This window comes from Sorex fumeus, unplaced genomic scaffold, assembly GCF_029834395.1.
Source record: "Sorex fumeus unplaced genomic scaffold, SorFum_2.1 ptg000047l, whole genome shotgun sequence".
Taxonomy (NCBI): domain Eukaryota; kingdom Metazoa; phylum Chordata; class Mammalia; order Eulipotyphla; family Soricidae; genus Sorex; species Sorex fumeus.
In genome coordinates this window covers 10391938-10398779 of record NW_026606104.1, presented here as the reverse complement: position 1 = coordinate 10398779, position 6842 = coordinate 10391938, and the positions used below count along the sequence as shown (strand labels likewise).

Genomic DNA, 6842 nt, shown 5'->3' with positions numbered 1-6842 from the left:
TCTCAGGGCTTATTTCTGTACCCATGCTCAGGAATCACTCCTGGCAGTGCTAGGGTGAGGGAGTCATTCGTGGTGACAGGGATTGAATCGGATTGTGTACATGCACAATAAGTGGCTTAACCTCTATACTCTCTCTTTTGCTCCAGAAATCTATTTCTAAAAGATAAAGTCTAAAGTCACTCCAAAATCTATCTGAAACACAGTGAAAGCTCTTGAAAGAAAATATTTCTGGGTACACCCCAATCAACTTTATCAGATGATCATGGTGGCAAAAATTATCAGAACTTTTCTGTTATATCTCACTACCACCATCACATCATGCATCTTTGCTTGGAAAATCTACATTCACTTTCTAGTTTCATCTGTACCCACCTTCCACAACCCCTGCTTAACTAGATAGTAAATTTGGACCAGCTCTTCATCGCCTTCTCATCTAGGCTTATACCAGCTTCTGCTTTATTTATATCAATTGAGTATAAACCCAGAAAACTCACCTCCTTTGGTCACTGTCACTGTCACTATCCTCCTATGTTCATAGATTTGCTCAAGCGGGTCCAGTAATATCTCCATTGTGAGATTTGTTGTTACTGTGTTTGGCATATCGAATACATCACGGGGAGCTTGCCAGGCTTTGCTGTGTGGGTGAGATACTCTCGGTAGCTTGCCGGGCTCTCCAAGACAGGCAGAGGAATCGACTCAGATTGGCTGGGTTGGCCAAACACCCTACCCACTGTACTATCACTCCAGCCCACCTCCTTCGGTATCTGTAGAAAATTTCAAATCATTCAACAAAGTAATAGTCTCATTTCTTCCTCTAATATTTAATCATAAAAAGAAATAAGAGAACTACACCTTGCCTGAACAGCTCCAAAGGCCGAAATCCTCCAGAACACAATCTCCACCATGCTCACAGCCGATCTCCACAGGCTCGGGACTAGCCTCATCCAGGAGTGAATCTGTTGAAAAACTCAGGTATGCAGGTTTTGTGACCAAATTCTCCAGGTTTTCATAGAGTTGGGAATGGTCAAATTCCCCCCCCCACACACACACATCTCTCTGTTCTTCCAGGAGCCTGCTAGTCATGCCCACAAACTGCCTCTCACCCCATATAAGCTCAGTAACGTCCATGATCCAAAGACTCACAAATAAATCTTGGAAGAGATCAACAAGCTGCAGAGATGCCTTGAGACCCCAAAGTCACCATCCAGTTAAGAATTTAAGTCCAGCTGTATCACTCTATTTAAAATTTTAGAATTCCTGGAATATGTGGCTGCATTCACATCCATGCAACATTTCATTCTCCACACCACTGATGTATCAGGAGTAGCACACCATATTGGATGGGGTATAAAGTAGAAGACAACCAATCTCAATAATATAATTCAAAATAAAAATGGTGGGAAGGAGTAATGGTGGTGGTATTGCTGCTGAAACACTGAATTTAATAAATTATAGTGAACAACTTTATTTTATAAAAATAAAATAGCACTGTAGCACTGTCCTCCCATTGTTCATTGATTTGCTCGAGCAGGCACCAGTAATGTCTCACAACAAATTATGAGACTTGTTGCTACTGTTTTTGGCATATTGAATGTGTCATGGGTAGCTTGCCAGGCTTTGTCATGCGGGCGAGATATTCTCGGTGGCTTGCCAGGCTCTCTGAGATGGGCGAAGGAATCGAACCCGGGACGGCCATGTCAGCCGTGTGAAAGGCAAACGCCTTACCCACTGTGCTATCACTCCAGCCCTATAAAAATAAAATAAATTAAAATAAAGAGAAACAAAAGAACTAGACAATAAAGAATTTACATATAAATTACATTTAAATTTATCTTTGTCTAAAAGTCTGATACTCTTTTCTGATTTTTGTTTTATTCTTATATCCTGGAGGCAATTCACCCCTGTACTGAGAAAAATGAATCCCTATGGGCAACATTCCCAAATTCTATCCATCTCCTCCAAAAATTCATTTTCATCCTCCTCTCCAGCATCTTATTTCTGCCAAAGATTTGGCTCATGGGGCAGTGATTGTATCTACAGATCTTCTTTCTGAAATTAAGTTCAAAACTTCTAGGAGGAAAACATAGCACTCAGCATCTGAAAATGTTACCAGAGCAAATGTGAATCTAGAGTTAGACAGAATCCCCAGACTCAATTTTCAGCTCTGGCATGTACTAGCCAATTATATTGAACAAATAATTTGCTACCTTTTTTCCCCTCCTCTTGTTCATTCTTTCTTTTTGTTTTGGAGACACACCCAGAGTTGCTTAATCTGCTCCTGGCTTACTATCATAGATCACTCCTAGCAGTGCTTTGGAGACCAGACAGGGCTAGGTATCAAAACTGGGGTTCCAGCATGCAAAGCATGTGCTTTAGTCTATTAAGCTATCTCCTCAGCCCCCGTTTGTTTTCTTTACAAGTCCTGTGGAGTTGTAGATAAGAAAATAGTTAATACATACAATGGTTTTGGAATAAGACTCAGAACATAGTAAGACTCAATATTCTCTATCATTTTCACTCTGACTACTATTAACTTTTTATACAAGCATACGTGATTCATTTCTTTTTACCTCATAAGGATTTTCTTGTCAGTCTTGAATATGCAAATCTGGTTTGTGATAAAATAGAATCATTTATTGTCACCACGTTTATATATGGACACATTTCAAAACAGTTTTATTGAAGCAATATTAACTTATCAAATTATACATTTTAGGGCTACACCACATCAAGATGTATGTTGTCACATAATAAACACTACCAAAATACCAATACCAATATCCAGTTCTTCATGCTTTGTTTAGAAGACTCTTCTTAATCCATTTTATGCTCTTGCTATCCTTTTTGTTTGCTTGTTTGTTTTTTGGGTCACACCCGGCAATGTACAGGGTTTGTTCTTGGCTCTGCACTCAGGAATTACTCCTGTCGGTGCTCGGGGGATTATATGGGACAGTGGGAATCGAACCCAGGCTGGCCGCATGCAAGGCAAACACCCTACCTGCTGTGCTTTCACTCCAGCCCCTGCTCTTGCTATCCTTTGTCGACTGTTTATATTTGTGACATATCACTATATGTGTATTTATTTCTGAACTCTCAATTCTAGACCACTGAACTAAATGTCAATTTTTATTTAAAAGTCATATTTTGGGGGGTGGGGGGGTGCTCTACACATTCAGAGAAACTTCTCTAGTAAAAAACTATAGATATGATCCCTGAAAGTATACTCTTTTAAAAAGGCATATTCTTTTCATTACTAAAGGAATAGAGAGTAATTTGAAGTACAGGTGCATGTGCCACCATTCTTCTTTTTTCTTAGATTACTTAAACTAGTGAAGGTCTTTCACAGAAATTTTAATAATATTTTTTCTATTTTCTTGAAAAATGACTGTAATTTTAAAACAAATTACATTGAATCTATGTATTGCTTATGATAGGCATTATTTTAACAATATTAATTCTTCCAACACAGGAGTATGGAATACTTCTTAGTTTCCTTGCATTCTCTTCTATATCTGTTAATAGTGATTTCTGTTTTTAACTGCTAGTCTTTCATCTCCTTCACTAGGTTTATTCCTACAAACTTGATTTTTCATGTGACTATAACTGGTGTATTCTTTATTTCTCTTGTGCTTTGGAATTTATAAAACACAACCAATATTTATATATTGATTTTTATATGGGTTCCTCTTTCCTTCATGAGTTTGTTGGCTTTTTAGAACAGTATTTTTTGCCTTAATGCATTTTATCATGTCTTTTTGGTTAAAAAATATTATAGTTATACTTCCTTTCCAATTTGGAAATTTTTTTCTTAACAAATTACTCCGACTTGATTTCCAATTCTATGTTCAAATAAAGTCATGATAGTGCCTACTCTTATGAAAAGTTTTCTGATTTTTACCACTGAGTTTTATATTAGCTACAAATTTTTCAAATATAGTCTTTACAGTGTTTAGATTTGTTTATAATGTTCATTATACAGCTATTTTCTTGAAATTTTATATCATAAACTAATGCTGAATTTTGTCAAAAGTTTAAAGATGATTGTAGGATTTTTTTCATTTGTTGATGTGGTATATTACATTTATTGACTTAATTATGCTAAGCTATCCTTGCATACCTGTATAAATACCACTTGCTCATGATGTATGATCGTTTTGAATTTCATTCACTAACATTGTGTTGGGAATTGCTGTATCTAAGTTTTTTAGGAATATTGTCCTACATTTTTCTTTTCTGTGATTACCTATTTGCTTTTGGTATCAGGGTTATGTTGTATCATAATAGCATATGAGTAAATTTTTTTCTTCAAATTTTTGAAAGAGTTTGAGGAGGATATGTCATCTTTGAAAAATTGAGAGAACTCACTAATGATATCAACTGTTGTAGAAAAAAGAGACTTTTCCAATTTCCAGCTATAATTTGTCTGCTCAGGTTTCTGTTTCCTCCTGATTCAATCTTGTGATGTTGTATAATTCTCTGAACTTGTCCATTTCTTGTAGATTTTTCAACTTAGCAGGTGTAAAATTATTCATTATAGTATATTATTATCCTTTGTATTCCTGTCATATGTGTTCTTACTTCTCTCCTTTATTTTTCTGATCCTATTTATTAGGGTTTTCTCTCTTTTCTTTAAGTAAAAAAGTTAAATATTTATAGATTTTGTTTTGTACTTTCTTTGGTCTTTTTAGTTGTCATGTCCTTTTTATATCTGTTTTGTTAATTTCCACATTTTAAAAATTTCATCCTTCTACTGAATTTAAGTTTCATTTATTTTCCCTTTCCAAATTCCCTTAAGAGTGATTTTTAAAAGGGTGTTGGGAGGATCCTCCCAGGATGGAAGAAGCATGCTGAAATTAGACTATAGACCAAACATGATTGCCACTCAATGCCTCTTTTGCAAACCACAACACCCAAAAGGAGAGAGAGAAAAAAAGGGAATGCCCTGCCACAGAGGCAGGGTGGGATGGAGGGGATGGGAGGTGGGAGGGATACTGGGACCAATGGTGTTGGAAAATGGACACTGGTGGAGGGATGGGTACTTGATCATTGTATAACTGAAACCCAAGCACAAAAGTTTGTAAGTCTACAACTGTACCTCATGGTGTTTCACTAATAAAAATTAAAAAATAAAAAAGAGTTATTTTATATTATTTATTTTTTAATTTGTAGTCTTTCAATTTCTTAATAATATGGTAACATTAAATTCTTTGAAATTATCCTTCAGATAACTTAAAATGAATGTCTTAATATTTCTTTAGTACCTACTTACACACACACACACACGCAGAAAAATAATTACTGGTAGTCCTTAGTACATAATAGCGAGAATGAATTTTAGTTTGCTCAATTTTCAGTTAATATATTTAATAAACTAATAAATAGAAATCTGTGAATAAAAGCTGTCATTCAGTCAGAATCTGTTTTTAATGCTTTTCCTGGAAGGAAGAAGGAAAGAACTATGTGTATCTCAATGCAGTGGAAAGACTCAGAACAGGAGCTGGCTCATAACAGGGAAGCCAGCATGGATATGTCAGATAAGGTCACAGTAGAAGGAAAGCAGAAGACAAATAGAGTAGTAAAGGTAAGTGAGATTGAAGATTTGAACGGTCTTGTGACAAGAAAGAAGAAAAACAAGATATCTTAACACTTAGCAAACATTTCAGATGGTCTTTGGTTTGCCATTTCTCTAAGTCATGGCTTGGAAAGCAAATTATTTCTAGAGCATATGACCAGATTCCACAGAACTAAGTATCTATTAGTAAGATAAGAAGGAGATAGCAAAGGAACAGGGGTAAAGAGCTATGGAGTTGGGGGTATGGTGATGCCAGCAGGTCAACCTGTACCTGCCAGGCAAGTGCATCAGCAGCCTGATGGAGTCTTCAAGCTTCCTGATATCCTAAAATTGTCACTGTGCCTTCGGCTGGACCCCCACAACTTGGGACCAAATTTACCAAGAAATTAAATGACCAAAAGTTAGGTTTGTGGGAGCCATGCCCACAAACCACCTCTGGCTTAGCTATACAAGTTCACTTATTGGCCTTATTTCAGAGACTGCAGCACTGTAACACTGTCCTCCCATTGTTCATCGATTTGCTCGAGCGGGCACCAGTAACATCTCCATTGTGAGACTTCTTGTTACTGCTTTTGGCATATCAAATACGCCATGGGGAGCTTGCTAGGCTCTGCTGTGCGGGCAGGATACTCTCGGTAGTTTGCCAGGCTCTCCAAGAGGGATGGAGGAATCGAACCTGGATCGGCTGCATGCAAGACAAATGCCCTAACCACTGTGCTATCACTCCAGCCTATTTCAGAGACACATAGATAAATTTCACGAGACCAAAAGCTACAGTTAATCCCAGACACACACAAGGCTAAAGAGACCAGGGTAAATTGAGAGAACAAGAAGGAAAGTGCCTCCCATAGAGGGAGGCTGGGGGTTGAGAGTGGGGGTGGGGGATGGTGGTAGGGAAATGAGGGACATCAGTGGTAGGAAATGTACACTGGTGGAGGGATGGGTGCTGGATCATTGTATGACTGAAACCCAATTATGAACAGCTTTGTAATGGCCTATCTCATGAATATCCAATTAAAAAAATTTTAGAAAGTAATGTGGAGTTCATAACCAATTCAATCAGTTTAATCACTGCCTGAATAAATAACAGTATTCCTACATTTAGGCTGGAGCAATAGCACAGCGGGTAGGGTGTTTGCCTTGCACGTGGTCGACCCAGGTTCGATTTTTTTCACCCCTCTCAAGGCTACCGAGAGTATCCTGTCCACACAGCAAATCCTGGCAAGCTACCCGTGACATATTTGATATGTCAAAAACAGCAACAACAAGT

General features: G+C 37.5%; 1 pseudogene; it reads right to left on the bottom strand.

Annotated features, from left to right (window-relative positions):
• Window positions 1–3103: 3103 nt before the first annotated feature.
• Window positions 3104–3228, bottom strand: LOC130032274 (uncharacterized; annotated as a pseudogene).
• Window positions 3229–6842: the final 3614 nt, after the last annotated feature.